We start from the raw sequence: 18,398 nt of genomic DNA, 5'->3' as shown, positions 1-18,398 counted from the left end.
ACTGGCAGGGTGTTAGTGAATTAAGAAACAGGAGGAGAGAGAGGATTTAAAAGAGTTGAAGCAGGAGGGAAGCTGGGAGCTGACAGGAAGTCTCTGCTCTCCAGAGGAAAAGGAGTCTCGTTACTGTAAAAGGCTTCAGTCGGGAAGGAGACAGACGTGGAGATAAACAGGAGCTCAGACAGCATAGAGGATCACCCTCCACTGCATTAACACAAGCTCGCTCTCCCTCGCTTGCTCACTTTCTCTCTCCCTCGCCCACTTACTCAGTATCTTCTCATCTCTCTCTCCCAGTCGCTGTTCTCTGACGGATGGGGACGCACTGCCAGAGAGGACTTAAGGGCGAGGAGACTTCTTTTCTTCTCTTCTGGTGTGTTTTCTCGCTCTTCCGCCCGGCTTCCCTCATGAGCTGTTAATCCCAGCCCCCGGTCCAGAGGATGAGGAGGGTCTGTTTGTGAGGAAGCCGAAACAAAAGGAGAGGAAACGAGGAGCAACAGGGTGGTATGTTTGCTTTTATTCTTTTACATGCTGGTGGATTGTTGGTGAGGAAAGCTGCTTACTGTTGGAGCAAACAGCGCCTGCTGTTCCTGTTCTTTACTTTCTGATCTCCAGGCAGACGCCTCCATATTCCTGTGCTTTTTTTCCTTAAGTCTGTTAAGGCTGAAGCTTCCTCTTAGACCAGTTTGCCAGAAAGTCTCCTGGTGGCATTGAGGGGCTTTTCTTTAATGATGGGCGGTCAAGTTTCACTCCAGGTCAACTCTGCTGTGTAATTTCCCTGAAGGTGTGCAGAACAGTCCTCAGGTGGAGGCGCAGGGAGAGGCGAGGACAGCTCCACGCTCCCCGGCCGTCACTTTTACACAAGAGGCAATTAAACTAGATTGACAGCCGGCACCGGCGGTAACTTGGAAACAGGCTTGTGGGAGACGAACGGCGGCACATGATAGGATTTAAGGAGGAGAGGGGAGCATTAGGAGGAAGGAGATTCCCTTTTGTTCGCTGACACAATAGCCTGCTCCTCAGCGAAAAGACCTGCGCTCGCTTGTGTGAGCTTTTATGATTTTGCATGACAGTTGTTTGGGTGTGTGCGCTGCAGGAGCATGTGCATAGAAAGTGTGTTCATGCATGCAGGGAGATAAGAGGCTTCCACACAGGAGGCAGCGAGTCTAAGGTGAGCCCCCCCAGGCTTCAAAAAAACACCAAGCATCAAATCTTTCTTATTTTAAACCAGTCAGCATAAAATCAGGAGAAAGAATAAAAAAACAGATGCTTCTCCAGCTAATGGATGAGCAGCTCTCCGGGGGACAACTCCTCATTCTCACATCCAGGATTATTTATTTACAGGATTTGATTGAAAAATTCTCCTTGAAACCAATAAAGACGCATTATTGTCACCATCTGTCTCCGAGCCCCCTCGCAGCCATATTTCAGCGTCAAGCGATCCGGGAGACGCCGAAGTCGGGCTGATGCAGCCGATCAAGTTTTTAAGACTCATTAGGAGAGGATACAGTTTGATTATACGCCTCCCTGTGTGACTCCCTCACCAGAAACTACACCTCTGTTGCTGAATCCCTAAAATAAAGCTTTTTATGAAAGCATAATTCATGCTCTTTTCAGTAACATATTCTGCAATATTAAGAAATAACACCCAATGCTGGAGTAGCTCTGTTTGTGAAGAGTGAATCATGGGAGAACATTTTGTTCTGGGTTACATGCTTTTAAATAAAGAGGGCTGCCGGTGGAGTCACGTCTGATAGGCAGTAATTAGAAAATGAAAACGAATTAGCTCCGTAAACCAAATAAAACAATAAAATGAATAAGTACAAACCCCAGAGGCTTCGGCTTTAGCGCAGACTGACTTGACGACCGTCTCTAAAGCTGAAGGTAAAGTTGATTCATCTCCTCTGAACTCGAGTCGCTAGAACCTCACTGTGTCCGAGAATCTTTCCATCGGCGTCAGCTCCATCAGAGCTGCTGTCAGCACCATGTTTTGTTCATGCTGCTGTTGCTTATATTGATTTAATAAATGTATTTGGAAAGTCGTGAAACAATACCTGGATTCTATCTGGATGTTTCCTTTCTGAGGTGCAGAAAGACTGAATTTAAGACAAATTGTTTTTGATTACAGCACACGTCTGTTTTATAACAGAAGGTTCTCCAGAATCCAAAGCAGCATCCATCACCGGAGTGATGGAGGACGGGTCACGTACTGATGTGCTTGTTGTGCAGCATTTGGTGGGGTGGGGAATATCACCCTCAGATGACTGATTTATTTCAACTTGTGACCTTAGATCACATGTTGCAGGTGACAGATGCATGATGGGTAGCAGCACTCATAAACAATGAAGCTGTTACTTAGCAGAGCTCTGCGCTCATGTGACCTGCAACAACCTCACACCGTTAATGTTCACACACGACACTTAAAGACAGTGTTTGTCACGCTTTTGTGTCGTACTGTTGTGTCAAACAGCAGTGGGTTGGCTGTGAACCTTCAGGCGACCCCGGGGTCGCAGCAGGGGGGGGGCAAAGGGTAAACACAGGTGTTGTCGGGGTCGTTACTCTGGAGTGTTTTGACACTGAAGCAGAGATATTGCGTAAGCCTAATCCTCCCTGTCCATTCGTCTGCAGGACAGCTCAGCGCCGCGCCGCCTTCAGCACGATCTGTTTATACAGCCTGCTCTATGGTCGCTGGGCGGCTGAAGAGTGTGGTCAATGTCCTCACTTTGTGTTTAGTCTGGACCGATGCGTTTCTGTCACATGATCAAACAGGTGAGCTCAGGGTTAGGGAGATTTTTGTGGATTTATTTTTCTGTTGTTTAAACGTAAAAGAAGAAATCAAGTTGTTACCATCAGTTGACAGTTTTTATAAAGCAACATCCGATCACAAGTCATTTTCATGCCAATATGTAATTTAGAGGTGGAGTATTTATTCTTAAATTTAATCAGTTCCCCCAAAAATGGATAATTTTTTAGGTCTAATGAAGTCTGTTAACCACACACGCTTCTGGAGCTTCAAATAGCATCACAGCTTCTCCAAAACACCCAAGGGGGAATGTAGCTCGTGGAGAAACACCCAAAAGTAGACATGAAAATACTCCAGACATCCTGAAGAATGGGATCCGAGATGTTCTAGTTTCATTTGACATCTTTTTATAACACTTTTGAAGTTGAATTCTAAAGCTAAAGTGTCATACCAGGAGGAAGGGGCAGGTGGTGTCGACACATCTCCATTCATTCTCTGCATACATCATCGTTTACCTGCTACCCTGTAAGCTTGATGGCTGCAGTAAAGATTGAGCTTTAAAAGGCTTTGAGTGTTTAGTTCTTGTCTTTATGTTTAAATTACCCAAAGATGACAACTACTGGACTCATGTCGTGAAAACACTCAACTTTAAGTGGTTCTTGTGTGTGTATGAACACGAGAGGGACAGTCGTGTCCGACCACCACTGCTCAGTGATGGGGGGGTCCATGGCTGACCTGGTGTCAGTCTAGCCCAGTGGGGGGGGGGGGGCACAGAGAGTCTATCAGTGACTTTACAACTCCCCTTCGACAGCAGGAGTCGCTGGCATTGAGAGGGTGTGAATGTGTGTTTGGCCCATACTGTATACACACACACACACACATACACACAGCAGGGAAAGGCGTCATGACCGCTGGCTCGCCGGAAGCCCTGAAGGTTAACGTTTTGAGCGAGGAGCATTTCAAACGCAGAACAGATGATCAAACCGGCAGCGGCGCTGCAGACACGCTGGCGGCTGCAGATGCAGACAATCTTTTGGCAGGGGAAGAGCTTTCGGTTCCTGAGTCTCAGACATAAAAGTCAGAGGTGCTGAGCTGAATTCAACCAAGTCGTATCGTCATCTCACGGATGGCGGTTCTTATCACGGTCCAGGTGAAGCCAGAAAACTGCATTTTGTGTTCAGCTGTCTGGCCATACATCTATGTATCAGAGCGCAGGCAGGAGCACAAACTGTTTTTCATGGTTAGATTGAAGCCAGGCCCCAGTTTATCACATGTGAACTGACTATTTCTGACTGGGAATCCAACACTGTGCCAGCCAAGGCACCGTATGTCGCTCTGCTAAACCCACAGAAGCAATAAAGGAAACTGCAGGAACAAGTTGATCACCTGTTAATCACGTCTGTTGAGCTGCACAGCGGTTTCCCTCCCATCTTTACTTTTAATAACTCTTATGTAAACGTCTTCATGCTGCCTCCCACCCACACAGATCTGAGCATACAGGCTTTGCTTCAGTTTGTCACCTGTTCAACTCTTTAATGCAGTGGTCCCAAACCCCCGGGTCGTGGAGCGGTACCAGTACGTGGGCCAATTGGTAATGGGCTGCACAGAAAGAATACAGAACTTACATTATTTCCTTTTTAATACTGATCTGATTCTGAATGATGTTTTGTCTTAAAATGAGGGGATTCTGCCCTCCACGTCTGTCTACTAGTCTCTTTTGACGCTTGTCAAGATGCTTGCCTCAGTCACATGACTACTGGGCTGCTCCGGCTGGTAACACAGAATACATTACCACTATATTGAAATTCCCAAGATAGCAAAGTGGGAAAAAAAACAAAAAACGTTGGTGTGATGGTATGAGAATGCTGCTAATTAAAAAAAAACCTCTTTTTATGCTTTTTGGATTATTTTATTGTATATTTCAGCCACACCTTAAAGGATGGGATGTAAAAACATCCCATCCTTTAAGGTGCACCGTAGATGGTAAACCTGTCTGCGGTGCAAAGAGTTCTAAGTGTGTCTTCCCCCACCTCATCGTCAGCCTCAGATGTTCTTTAGTTTGCTTGTTTGAATTTCACCTGTTTGTTCAGGTGTAGTAACAGTGGACAGGTGGGCGTCGCCTCATGAACCCAGATAGAAGCTGAAAACAGTTCTCAAAACTTTGAATCCTTTTCATTGTAAATAATGAAACTAAAACAAGCCAAAAATAAGAAAGTTAGGAGGATCAATATTTCACATGATCAATAATAAGCCTGTCCCTGATCAGCATTGATTACAGCAGTAATCCTCCTCCCTATGGACGGCACCAGGCACAAACGTCAATCCTGTTTCCGGGTTGGATGAGGTCCAGTGGGGCGTGGGCGGGCTGTCGTCGTTCCCTCGGCTACATGATGGCAGCGTAGGCGCCCTATATTGCAATGGTAAGCATTCGCTGCCCCGCCCTCAACGCGCGGATGGGAGATCCTGGTCATGTGGTCCCAGCGCTGGTATTCCTGTAAACATCAATTCCTCCTCATTATTTCTGCTTTCTTTATTAGACTGGCCCTGTTTAATTGGGGAGGGTCACTAGAGATTAGCCGAGATAAAACTCCGAACTCCTTCATTAAAAAATGTGTTTTCAGAATCAACGAAAAAAACAACTGTCAGACATGACCCGACGGTTACCTGAATCCCGGCTCTGTTCATCTACAGGAGGCTTCAACACAACAGAATCTTAAAGCGCAAACATTCACTGACAACAAGGTTTAAAAATCACAGATTACATCAGGAGTCAGTGAACGCACCGTCTCAGGTGATCTCAGGAGAAACAGCTGTGCGATGTTCTGTAAACAAAATGACTGTTGCCGTAGCGATCACTGTATTGTACAGTCAAGAGGAACCAGTGTGAATGAGGAACTGTCTGGTGGGGGGGGGTCCATACAGGCTGCCTCACCTTCAGGTAGAAGCGTGTCAACATTTAAACGCTGGAGGTGCCGACATAATGTCTGGACTTGAACTTCTCAATATCAATTGAGGGCTGGGGGGGGGGGTTGATCAGAAACTTTAAGACTGGTTCTGTAAACACCTCACAATAGCAGATAATCCAGCCCGGTCTTGTTGAGACTGCTGAGGAGCGAATCACGGTGAAATTGGCCGGATTCTTTTGGAGCGCGAGGCCGACTTTAAGTGTTCATTGTAAAAATTGTGTGTATGAATAGTGTCATGTTTCCCTGCCAGCGTTACACCCCCTGAGAACACTGAAAGTCTGTTTTTCATGATTTAATTCTCTTCGGAGTGTTATCCTTAAGTCGATTTTTAAATCCAGCATGACTTAGAAGCTAAACATTTAGCTTCCGGATACATCCGTCTGCACAACTGAGCAACAAAGGATGGTATCTGACTGAGACCCCCCCCCACCCAAAAAAAAAAACAAAACCAAACAAATCCAGCAGTTTCCAACTGAGAGTTTAATCAACCTACCAGCATCTCATCTCAGTCCAAAACAAACTGCCGTCTTGTTTTCTGACCCACGGTGCAGAAAAGTCAGCGTTGATTTTCATCAGGTCTGTCATCGTGACACATTCGTCCCGCGGGTCCACGCTGAACTCACCGTCTCGTGTGTTCGTCTCCGTGTGTGTGTCAGTACGCATAAGTGTGTTTCAAGAGTTGTGCTCAAGGTATTTAAAAACACAACACACAGAATGTGTGAGACGAAGGTTTTATCGTGAAACAGCCATGACGCTTTGACCCAGCTCCTCCCACCAGACCCCTCGCCTGTAGAAATAACACTCTTATAAAAAAACACCAAGACTGGGAATGAAATGAAGTTTGTTTCATGTCAAGGGCAACGTGACTGGGATCACATTAATGCCGTTTTGGAGAGCGGCACATGGCCACTGTTCCACCGCCGCTCCGCAGGAAAGACGACTGACCTCCTCGGATCTGAAACGATCCACATCGAGGATCCAGTGATCCTCCTGCTGCAGCCCATCGTCAGGAAGTTACCTTTAATTTAAACAATATTAATCTGTGATAATTTCCTGAACAGAAGTGGAATAAACCAATGTCTTAGAAGGGGGATTGTAGAGTTTTGGGTCTGTGATTTTAGTTTTCTGACTACTTAAATGAAACATTAATCATGAACATTATTGAACATTAAAGTTGAGACCAAACAAATAGGTTAGGTTCAACCATTTCATCTGCTTTATTCAGTATACTGGTTACACAGTGTTACTGTATGGAAACAGTATGCTAATGTTAATGGCTCTACAGGACTTAATAATAATAATAATAATAATAATAATAATAATAATAACTAATGAGAGAAAATCCACTGTGACTAAAGGTCTATAATATTCTTTGCCAGGGTGATCACACGTTGCACGGGGACTCTTTAGAGGAGAGAAATGGCGACTGGTTCTTATCACTGACCCTGGACTGTGTCAAAAGGCTGAGCAGGTTGTACCGTGTCCGTTTCAAATTTATTCTTCATGAGGAAGAAGAATAAGGAGAGAGAGAGGGACAGAAGGAGAGAGAGAGAGAGAGAGGCCAACCAAAGCTGTTTCCTGGATGAAGCACTGATGGTTTCTGTTTACGGGCTTCCCCATCAGATGATAATCACAGGCCCTCTTCATCAGCTGTGGGCTCTCTGTCCTCCTCCTCCTCATCCTCCTCCTCATGACCCCTGCGTGCTTCAGTGCAGTAACCATCAGCTGCCAGAGGCGAAGATCCAGCTAGCTTTGTGTCAGTGTTTAGATGGTAGCGTAGCACAGCGCTATGCATCCTGACCCTTCAGGCGAAGCATAAACCTCCTGATTCAACCGCCACGCAAACATTTCTCACTCTTTAAATAACTGGTAAACATTTTCTTTATGTGTTGCATGACTTTTAGGAAGGAGTTAAGACAAGGCTCTGGGTGGTCAGGAGGTGCTTCCAGATGACTGGAAAACTACAGCTAATGTGATCAGGGAGACAGATAGGAGAGTATTTGGTGTGTCATCTGGAAAGAAAGTAGATAAGGAGACTTGGTGGTGGAATGAGGAGGTACAGGAGTGTATACAGAGAAAGAGGTTAGCTAAGAAGTGGGACACTGAGAGGACTGAGGAGAGTAGACAGGAGTACAGGGAGATGCAGCGTAAGGTGAAGGTAGAGGTAGCAAAGGCCAAACAAGAAGCTTATGATGACTTGTATGCTAGGTTGGACAGCAAGGAGGGAGAAACTGATCTATACCGGTTGGCAAGACAGAGAGACAGAGATGGGAAGGACGTGCAGCAGGTTAGGGTGATTAAGGATAGGGATGGAAGTCTATTGACAGGTGCCAGTAGTGTGATGGGAAGATGGAAAGAGTACTTTGAAGAGTTGATGAATGTGGAAAATGAGAGAGAACAAAGACTAGAAGAGGTGACTGTTGTGGACCAGGAAGTAGCAAAGATTAGTCAGGATGAAGTGAGGAGGGCATTGAAGAGGATGAAGAGCGGAAAGCAGTCGGTCCTGATGATATACCTGTGGAGGTATGGAAGTGTCGAGGGGAGGTGGCAGTAGAGTTTCTGACTGGATTCTTCAACAGGATCTTAGATAGAGAGAAGATGCCTGAGGAGTGGAGGAGAAGTGTGCTAGTGCCCATTTTTAAGAACAAGGGAGATGTGCAGAGTTGTGGCAACTACAGAGGAATAAAGCTGATGAGCCATACAATGAAGTTATGGGAGAGAGTAGTAGAAGCTAGACTAAGGGCAGAAGTGAACGTTTGTGAGCAGCAGTATGGTTTAATGCCAAAAAAGAGTACTACAGATGCAGTATTTGCTTTGAGGATGTTGATAGAGAAGTACAGAGAAGGCCAGAGGGAGCTGCATTGTGTTTTTGTAGATCTGGAGAAAGCTTATGACAGGGTGTCCAGAGAGGAACTGTGGTATTGTATGAGGAGGTCTGGAGTGGCAGAGAAGTATGTTAGAGCAGTGCAGGACATATATGAGGACTGTAAGACAGTGGTGAGGTGTGCTGTAGGTGTGACAGAGGAGTTCAAGGTGGAGGTGGGACTGCATCAGGGATCAGCTCTGAGCCCCTTCTTGTTCGCTGTGGTGATGGACAGGCTGACAGACGAGGTTAGACAGGAATCTCCATGGACTATGATGTTTGCAGATGACTTTGTGATCTGCAGTGAGAGCAGGGAACAGGTGGAGGAGAAGCTAGAGAGGTGGAGGTTTGTCCTGGAAAGGAGAGGAATGAAGGTTGGCTGCAGTAAGACAGAGTACATGTGTGTGAATGAGAGGGACCCAAATGGAAGAGTGAGGTTACAGGGAGAAGAGATCAAGAAGGTGGAGGATTTTAAGTACTTAGTGTCAACAGTCCAGAGCAATGGAGAGTGTGGAAAAGAGGTGAAGAAGTGTGTACAGGCAGGATGGAACGGGTGGAGGAAAGTGTCAGGTGTGATGTGTGATAGAAGAGTTTCAGCTAAAATGAAAGGAAAGGTGTACAAAACTGTGGTGAGACCAGCGATGTTTTTTGGTCTAGAGACAGTGTCACTGAGGAAAAGACAGGAGACAGAGCTGGAGGTAGCAGAGATGAAGATGCTGAGGTTCTCTCTGGGAGTGACCAGGAAGGATAGGATCAGGAATGAGTACATCAGAGGGACAGCACATGTTAGAGGTTTTGGAAATCAAGTCAGAGAGGCCAGACTGAGATGGTTTGGACATGTCCAGAGGAGAGATAGTGAATATATTAGTAGAAGGATGCTGAGTTTTGAACTGCCAGGCAGGAGGCCTGGAGGAAGACCAAAGAGGAGGTTTATGGATGTAGTGAAAGAGGACATGAAGGTAGTTGGTGTGAGAGAAGAGGATGCAAAGGACAGGGCTAGATGGAGGCAATTGATTCGCTGTGGCGACCCCTGAAGGGAAAAGCCGAAAGGAAAAGAAGAAACATTTTCTTTATGTAAACATCAGAATGTTGACTCGTGTTTTCTTCCATGTTCACTGTTGTATGCTTTGAGTTTTTATCGACATCAGGGAGTCATGTCTTCCTTTTGGGCGGCTCCTCAAACAGGGAGCCGCCAGAATCATCAAGAAACTCAGACACTAATTCACCCGGTGGCTGTTTGAATATTAATGATCTGTTTGCTTTGCGTGTGTGTGTGTGAATGTGTGTGTGAGGGATCGACACAAACGGGAAGAAAGTGTGCATCGATTCAGACTCCTTGGAGGCTGTGTATTGACCCAGCCCAAACAGTTCCATCACACATGAATGATCATTCAGGCCCAAATGAAGACATGAGGGAGGTTGAAGGTTTTTTCATTATGTAAACAGAGTCTGTGTTTATTGTTCAAGCTCCACAGTAATAATAGAGGAACGTCTGTCTGGATATTGTTGTGTTGTTGATGTCATCAGTTCTCAGAGAAGAAACGGGTCGGGGGTCTGAGCTTCAGCCTGATCCGAATAGAGACAACAGAATTGCTGTAATATCGACATTTAAATCTTTATGCTCGGTTTCATTCGTTTCTCATTCAATCCACACAATTTTCATTATTTAGTGTTGCAGCGTCTGGCCAGTGACCGTAGCAGCTGTTCCCATTGGCCTCGTGTTTAACCTCCAATGAACTCGCTTTGATACGTGGGTGGAGTCACGTGTGACCGTAAAGATCCATATCTGCATGTTTCTGCTGACCGACGGACCAACAGAAATCAGTAGTTTAAAAATTATCAGCATCACACGACTACAGGCATTTGTGTCCTTGAGCCACTCATCATCAGGCGGCAGAGCCACAGCTCCGCCTTACGTTTAGTTCTTTTCTATATTTATGATCCAGCTTCTGAATTTTGCCCTCAAAGCTCACCTGAATATGCTAAATTTGGTCTCGGGGGTAAATCCACGTGGAAGGTCTGAGATCCACCCACAACAATCTGACCTGATCCTTCAGGAAAGACTAATTAATATGTGGAGCAGATGGAGCCGGTATACCACTGGTACCGCAGGTACCAGCGCTTATGTGGACCTTCTGTCCACATAATTTACATGTTTCAGGTTTTCTAACATAGAAAGAAAAAGCAACTCTCCCAGTTCCAGCTTCAGCAGCAAACTGGTTTAGATTAAATCAGTTGTAGCTCCTGGTTTAGATTGTATCCTAGCGAGGTCTCCTCTCACTACCACACACTCAGTACAGTCTGCATCTGCAGGCCCGGAAGAAAACATCTCATGCACGGAAATAAAGGGATGAGAGCAGGAACGGAATCCGTAAATAAGAGGAGCCCAACTGGAATGTTCCGCTGTCAGCATCCCCCCCGTGAAGCCGTTTGCCTGACTGGCCTCATTAACCGTCGGTTGTAAGGAGAGAGCAGAGGTGAGCCAAGGCAGCGATGCGCAGAATCCGACGAAGGGTTAAACGTCGATGTCAGACAGCGACCGTTGATTACGGAGCTGGAGGTGAGACGGGTAGCCTCTGTCGCTTTGGCTCAGTCTCGTAATGTAGCCCGAACGCTTTTTATCAGCAGATAATGGAGCGTGTCGAGGGAAAGGCTGCAGCAACAGAAGGTGGGTGAAGGAAGCAGTTTCTTCACCGAGCACCATACGTCTATAAAGAGGGTTTATTCTGCATCTAAATCTAAAACTAAATGAACTGATTGAAGTGATCAAATCATCTTAACTTCATTTGGTGACGTTTGTGTGGATGGACCACCGATGGAAAAGGTTTTCCAAGCATGCAAGTTTAGTCTGGATCTTGGAATTGATGAATGGAGTTGACAGAACATTGTACAAACAATTGACATCAGGAATCGCAAACTATGAGGGAAAATAAGAGCTGAAAAAATAATAGCTCCCATGCATATTTTTATGGTCAGCCTGATCAGTTCCAGATTTATTCATTAAATACTTTGGGTCTGATGCTCAGTTCCAGGCTTTATATTAGGTATTTATTACTTGGAGTTTGATGTTCAGTGATCCAGATTTATCAGATTTCTACTATAGATGTTCAGTCAACAGCTATCCAGTTTCTAATAAAGTCTAGCATGGCACATTTCTTCAAGCGAGTCTCTGGGAGAAAGAAAATGGTGTTTAAATCTTTAATTGCTTTCAGGACTGCTGTTGATCAGGAGTTATAAAACCTTACTGTGAGTAAAATTAGGGAAGTTTGTGCCAGAACTTTAACTGATTAAGTGAAATAATTTTTAAGCATTCGTTTCTCTGCGACAGCATATCGATTCAACTGGCTTTAAATTGCTGACGTGAGAAAACTTACGCGGAGATTGACCTTTGTTATTTCAGACACATTCACATTACTTGATGAAGAATTCAGTTTGTTGATGGGAACGAGTCTTTTAGGGACCTGCTAGAACCTCAGATTCACATAAAACTGCACGTAATTCTTTAAATGAGCAGTTCAGACACTAAACTGTCCTAAAGGTCTAATAGACGAGTCGTCGCTCGTCCTCGCCTCAGATCTCTGGCTGCTCACATCAATAAGACTAAAAACACAATGTTGTCGTTTTGTGGCTGAAAAAAAAAACATGAATAAAATCTTCAGTTTTTGATTCTAAAGTTTCTGAAGTTTCATCACAAAACCCACATATTTAATTGCTCTGTAAACTGCTTTGAGTGAGCGTGTGATAGAAGCAAAGTGTCGCCCCTGACAGAATTAAACTCTCTGTCTGTTATTCAGTCGTTTTGGGCTCAAAAGCCGTTATTTTTTTATTCAATACAAATTCAGCAGCTAAATATAATCCCTCCAATATGGAGTAATAATTTAACCAAAGATGTTATCAGGTAAAATAACGGAAGATGTTATCTCCTAGGATTGAACTCTCTGGCATTAAAGGAGCATCCCAGGACAAAAAGGAAGTTATTATTCAAAGTTAAGCAAGCCGAGGCGTGTTCACTCTCGGCGGGTCAGAACTGGGACAGCCTCTTTAATGAGGACCAGTCCCACCACGACGGGCTGTCCACCAATGCTTTCAGTAATGATCGCTGGAACGGCCCAAAAGCGTTCTCTAACAGGCCGTATAAAGCGGCTGCCAAAACATCATTAGTGTTTGGATGCGGCGCAGTGTGGAGGCTGTTTGCCGTGAGGGCAACCCATGACTGGAGCCCCCCCCGGTGACCTCTGAGGCCCCCAGGTGTTGGAGAGCTCTCCAGAGCTCTGCGGTGTATCTGTCAGGGCTATTTGAGGCCTTGGTGACGGGTGTTTGTTCTGGAGTGTTAAAGCTCTTAGCCAAGCTGTTGCTCAGGAGGTTATCTCAGGGTAAATTGACGGAGCTACTTTTGGATCGAACACACTTGTAAAAATCAGCAAGGAGTAGGATTTGTTCCCCCCAAATTTATTTTCTGGGGTGTTTTCAGGCTGTGTGTACAAATATTATGTTTAACAGGAAGGGTTCATCTAGTTTTCTCGTATTATTCCCTCCAAGGAGGTCAGGATTTCACCTATGTCCACTTTCTATCAGGACTGCACAAAAACTACTGGACGGATTTCCATTAAATTGGGTGGAAGGATACATGAGCCATGAAAGAACCCATTAAAAGTCGGTGTGGATCCAGATCAAACCAACAATGGAGATTTTTCCTCCCCCACTTCAATATCGCTTGAAAAATGATGATTACTCAAAAACAACTGAAATGATTCCTCCAGAAACTCAGAGGTGAGGTTCGAACCCGTCCACATGTGATCCGACGGTCTTCAATTACCTGTTGGTTCCTCTATAAAGGATTTGTTTTCACATCTACTGGGAATCTTAATTATTCTAGTATTTTAATTTTATATTTAATTGAAAGTCATGTTATTCAGAATGCAGCCTCTAAATTATGTTTAATTCAAATGTATTTGTTACTGTGACTTTTCAAAATCAGTTGACAGAATAAGATCTCAGTGTTGATTCAGCAAATCTGCATGAGATGAGCTCCAAAACATCTCCAGTCTGCAGCACAAACTGACCGTTTTGTTTATTTCTCAGAATAAAATGCAATGAGAGCTGTTGGATCACAGAACGTTGTTACAGCCAGATTTTGGTGTTATGTTGCCTCACAACCGTGGTGGTCTGTTGAAGCCAAGAAAATTAATGCATAACGCCACAGAGAGCAAGTATCTCAAGCTGCTGTGTTTTAACTGCGGTTGCATTACTGTCCTCCTATGTTGTGATTTTAATTTTTGAGATTCCCACCAGGCTCTTTATCTGCGGGTCGGAGCTATTTTAAATCCAGGGTCAGGCAGATGATGATGACGGGGAGCTTTTCCAAGAGAAACTTGCCGAGCCCAGAGTCTGGTGTTAAAGAAAATCCAAACAAACAATGCTGGCTTGTACCTGATTCTGTCCTGTCGCTCTGCATCACAGACACACAAGTCCAAGGGATATGTCTCCCAAACCCCGGAGCCAAAACAAGTCCAGTTATTCTGCATGACTCACGATCCCCCTACCAAAGAAAAGTGAATGTGAGTGCCAACGCTGTGATGTGTTGACAGCTGAAGCTTCTATGCAGCCTGCAGGCAGCTGAAGCCTTGATGGGCCTGCAAGTGTTGGGAACAGCCGTGGAACCGTTCCTGGAAGGGCCTTCAAAACAGTGTGGCCGTGATAGCCATAGTGTTGCGTATCTGTGACATTTCACAGCCCGTCTCAGCAACACCCGGTCTGGTCCTGTCGCTGGACTGAACAAAGAGCAAAGATGCTGCAGAGATTCATTCAGACGGCGGCTACGGCTGAGCTGTTTCCTAATCAACGTCGCAGCGACAGTTTTAAACCAGCGTGGGGTTGGTGGTGGAGTCCTTAGAGGTGATGGTGACCTGACCCCCCCGACACGCTGCAGGAGGTTTCCACCGTCACAATTGAGGGACGAACGTCATCAGCTTCTCCAGATCTGCCGTCGACTTTCACTCATCAGAGGTCATCCAACCTTCAGTATCGACTAATCAGCTGATGGTTTGATCCTCCCTGTCGCCTCATAAAAGGCTGGATCAGTGACTTTAGTCTCCTGTATCATCAAGAGAGCTGGACTCATTCACACTGCATCACATTAGACCAGCCTCCAAAACTCTTGATCCCCCAGCTGACTTTGAGACCTTGATTGTATAATGAATTCAACTTATTAGACTCCAGTAGCTGTCTCATTAGCCGCCTCTCCCTCGCTGTGTGCATATATTTACTGCCAAGCAAAAAATTACTGAAGAAAGAACAGCCCCGTTAAACCCTCATTTGGTCAAGAATGGTCTTCCTCCTATTAGGCGCCGGTGGAGACTAATCACTTCAGAGTTTTGACCTGTTATAATTACTTCTTTCACTTCTTGACCTCTGCAGACACATCCGATAAAAGTCTGGCTGTGGTCCACGTGATCCTGTGCTGCCACGTCTGTCAGGCTTTTATGAAGCAATCAGCACCTAAGCACAAATATTTTCCTTTGTGATCCAAACTGGTGATGAGTTAAGGGCAGGGGACAAAGCGAGGGAGGAGGCGGAATGGGTTCCATCAATGTGACAACACTGAGCAGGTAGGAACACAGCAGCAGATGTGATTACAGCCCCTCTCTGTCGTTCGGCTCGAGTTTAAAACCATCACAGAGTCAGAACCAGAAGCGGACCACCCATGTGGCGAGGCCGCCGCTGCACAATAGCTCGGTCCATTCAGAGTAGATGATATCCAAACTCCACAACAACCTCCACGGCAGCAGAACCCGCTGAGCTATTCTCCGTTTGCTTTTACTAACATAGACTGACCGGTGTGTGCCAGTCGCCACATGGTACCGCCGTCTGTTTTTACGTGACGTCAACGTCTCTATGGCAACATCAGGCCACCAGAGCAAAACACGCCGCTGCTCAGGCTTCATTTAACAATATTTGTGCAGGTGACGGTTCGAATGAAACAGAGATACCTCAGTCACATTTATGAGCTGCTCCTCTGGGCCGTCTGCGATTCGTCGCAAAGAAATACACAGTTCTAACCTTCATCCACTTTAACGGGCCAGGCTGTTTTTATAGATAGGCTTATATTTGAATGTTATTATTCACTCACATCTCCAGACATTCATAATGAATTATGATGCATTCATAATGTTTTATAACACTGGCAATTGTTTCTAAGGCTCTACATCAACAGTCATAAAACATCAGTGATGTGACATTTAATCATAGTTTATTAGGTTCATGAAAAATCTGCGCTGTAAATAGTTCTCCAATAAAGAAAGAAAACAACCTCCGATCAATCCATATCAATATCAGGTTTAAATCAGACAGCAGGGTCCATTAAAGCAGTTCCGTTTCCCCCTTTTTGTCAATACATCTGAAAGCAGCAGACCCGTCATGAAGACAATAATATGAACTTTATTTATGAGTCTGTTCTAACACAGTTACAAATAAAATTAAATACTCCAACTTGAAAATTGAAGGAACATAAAAATCATCACAAACAAACAGCAAGGTTTGACCGTCATCATGTGACTTCCTGTCTGTTAAAATCGATCCTAGAATTTGGAGTCTTAGTGTTTTTCTGATCTGTGCTGTGAAGCCCTCGGAGGACGTCGTCGGTGAACGCAACTCTAAACTGTTTCAGTGACTGATAAGAGAGGCTAGAATGGATGGAGGGCCAGCATAGCAACAGAGTGTTTGTGTTGTCTGAGGAAAACACAAGCCTAATAACGATGCAGAGAGGCTGCATAAATATCCAGCTGCTGTCATCCATAGGAGGAAAAAGCTTCTGTGAATCCTGGAAAAGACAGGCCTAAAAATAAAAAGCTTAGCTAGAGAGAGAAAGAAAGAGAATTGTGATGTGGAGTTCATGCCTTTACAAAACTTGAAAGCAGGTTGCAGTCCAAAATAAATCATTTTTTTAGAAAGACTTTGAAGTTAATGTTTGAACAAAAATAAAAATGTTCATGAGATAGCAGCGTATCGCTGCATGTGATCTCCAAACAGCACGGAATCGTCAAACCTCTGACAGATTTGGGTCTCCTGCTGCGTTTTGATGAAAAGTGTGCCGTTGTATTCACAGTAGTCGCTGCAGTAATTGGTCACTTAATATCTATCCTGATTCTCAACAACAACAGATATCACGTTGACAAACGATGAAGCGCCGTGTGTTTGTGGTTACCGTGGGAGTGCCTTCATTTTTTATTTTTTTTTGACGTATTTCCTCTGGTGGCAGCCGTTCCGTTCACTCTGAGCTGAAGCGCTGGGTTATCACAGCCTTTATGTATATTTTAGTTTGATCTCGCACGTAAACAGCAAGTAGCGAGACCTTCCATCTGTTCCGCATGCCTGTTCCCGTTCCCAGAGTGCCGTGCGTGGCGCTGTGCACACGTGTGTATTTACAGTACGTGTTCGGCTTCGCTGCCGTTAGGTTCATTACACAAACCCTTCAGATTCTCCTTCTGTGCAAACAAAGCCGGCGTTGTGATGAAGTGACCCTCGGCCCGATGTAGGGAGGAACACGACAATGATGCCGCCGAGCCCAGAGAGGAAGGAATGGTGTGTAGCATAACCAGAGGAGTGGGTTTGGAGGAGGATTCGAGAGGATGGGAATCCCTCGTCATCCAGAACATGTTGTCACGATGGAGCTCTCACCAGCAGCAATGAGGCTGGGAGGGGAACGTGTAAAACGCCACTCTAACAAGTCTCCTGGGAAGTCAGCTGCACAAAGAGGGAACAGCTTGTCTGATAGAAAATACTTTCAAGATGAGGACAGAAGCAGCCGTCTGTCCAACTCTGTCCACATGTCCTGCGTTTGGTTTGCTCACATGTGATCCAACATGGTAGCAGGAAACGGGCGGGAAACTACAGCAGTAAAAGAAACTAGTTGATTGTGAATCAGACCCATGGGTGGGAGGAAGTGTTATTCAAATCTGTCACAATTATCACACAGACACTAAACGGTGTTTATTGAATTTAACCACGGTCAGAATGACTGTGACTGGAAACAGCTGGATGAAACAGAAACATCCGGCAGCGCTCGTCAGGTTTCATCTGTGTGACCGATTAAATTAGCCTTCAGCACCACCAGCTGTTTATGTCTGAGGGAGCCTAAATTTCGAGTGATCAGGACATGGATCATTAGATCCAACGTCACGCCGTAAGAGGACATGGTTTGGTTTGAAGATGGATAAAACAGAGTGCTAACTAAAGCTGCCATCAGTCCATCCAGGTGATGTTCAGACAGTTTAAATATAAACTTTACGGTTTGAATAAATAGCTTCTTCATCAGACTGACAGTGTAATAGTGTAAAAGAAAGAACACAACTAAATATTTATGATATAACAAATCATTGACGCTGTCCTTTCACAGGTCCTAAACTTGAGCAGTCATCAGGCGCGCGTTCTTTTCCTCCTAGCTGATATTGTTGCTCATCTTTTCCAGATGATCACATGATCACCTCCACTAGAATCTATAAAGCCCGATCTGATCTGACATCTGTGCAGATCTGGGATTAAGTGATGACAGTCCAAAACAGTTGAAGAAAAGAAAACAAAAGACGGTGGTAATGCAATGGAAAATTGGATTTGATCACTGATGCATTTTCCATACAGCCTGATGTTGTCCTTTATGTGGTTTCTGTCCCGCTGTCAGCTGCCGCCGTCTCCTCAATAATTCACGAGTCCATCTTTGTAATATTTCCTATGCAGCGTCTACGGCCCAGCAGATTGTGAATATGAAATCTCAGCAGGTGTAGATTCTATATTTTTGAGGCTAAAACATTTTCTTAACCATTTATCCTGCTGTCGA

The 18,398-nt window shown here is 45.0% G+C and overlaps 1 protein-coding gene across 3 annotated transcripts in view; it reads left to right on the top strand.

Moving 5' to 3' along the window:
• Positions 1-358: 358 nt before the first annotated feature.
• The window catches only part of shisal1b (shisa like 1b), a 35,023-nt gene continuing 16,983 nt past the window's right edge, over positions 359-18,398 (top strand). For all 3 annotated transcript variants that reach the window (XR_011035257.1, XM_068314038.1, XM_068314037.1), the window contains exon 1: positions 359-498. The gene's annotated coding sequence lies outside the window, so the exon portion shown is untranslated. The remainder of the gene's footprint in view (positions 499-18,398) is intronic.

Source organism: Antennarius striatus, chromosome 4 (assembly GCF_040054535.1).
Source record: "Antennarius striatus isolate MH-2024 chromosome 4, ASM4005453v1, whole genome shotgun sequence".
In the NCBI taxonomy this organism is placed as follows: Eukaryota; Metazoa; Chordata; class Actinopteri; order Lophiiformes; family Antennariidae; genus Antennarius; species Antennarius striatus.
Note: the sequence above shows the minus strand (reverse complement) of the source record. Positions and strands in the feature narration are given on the sequence as shown.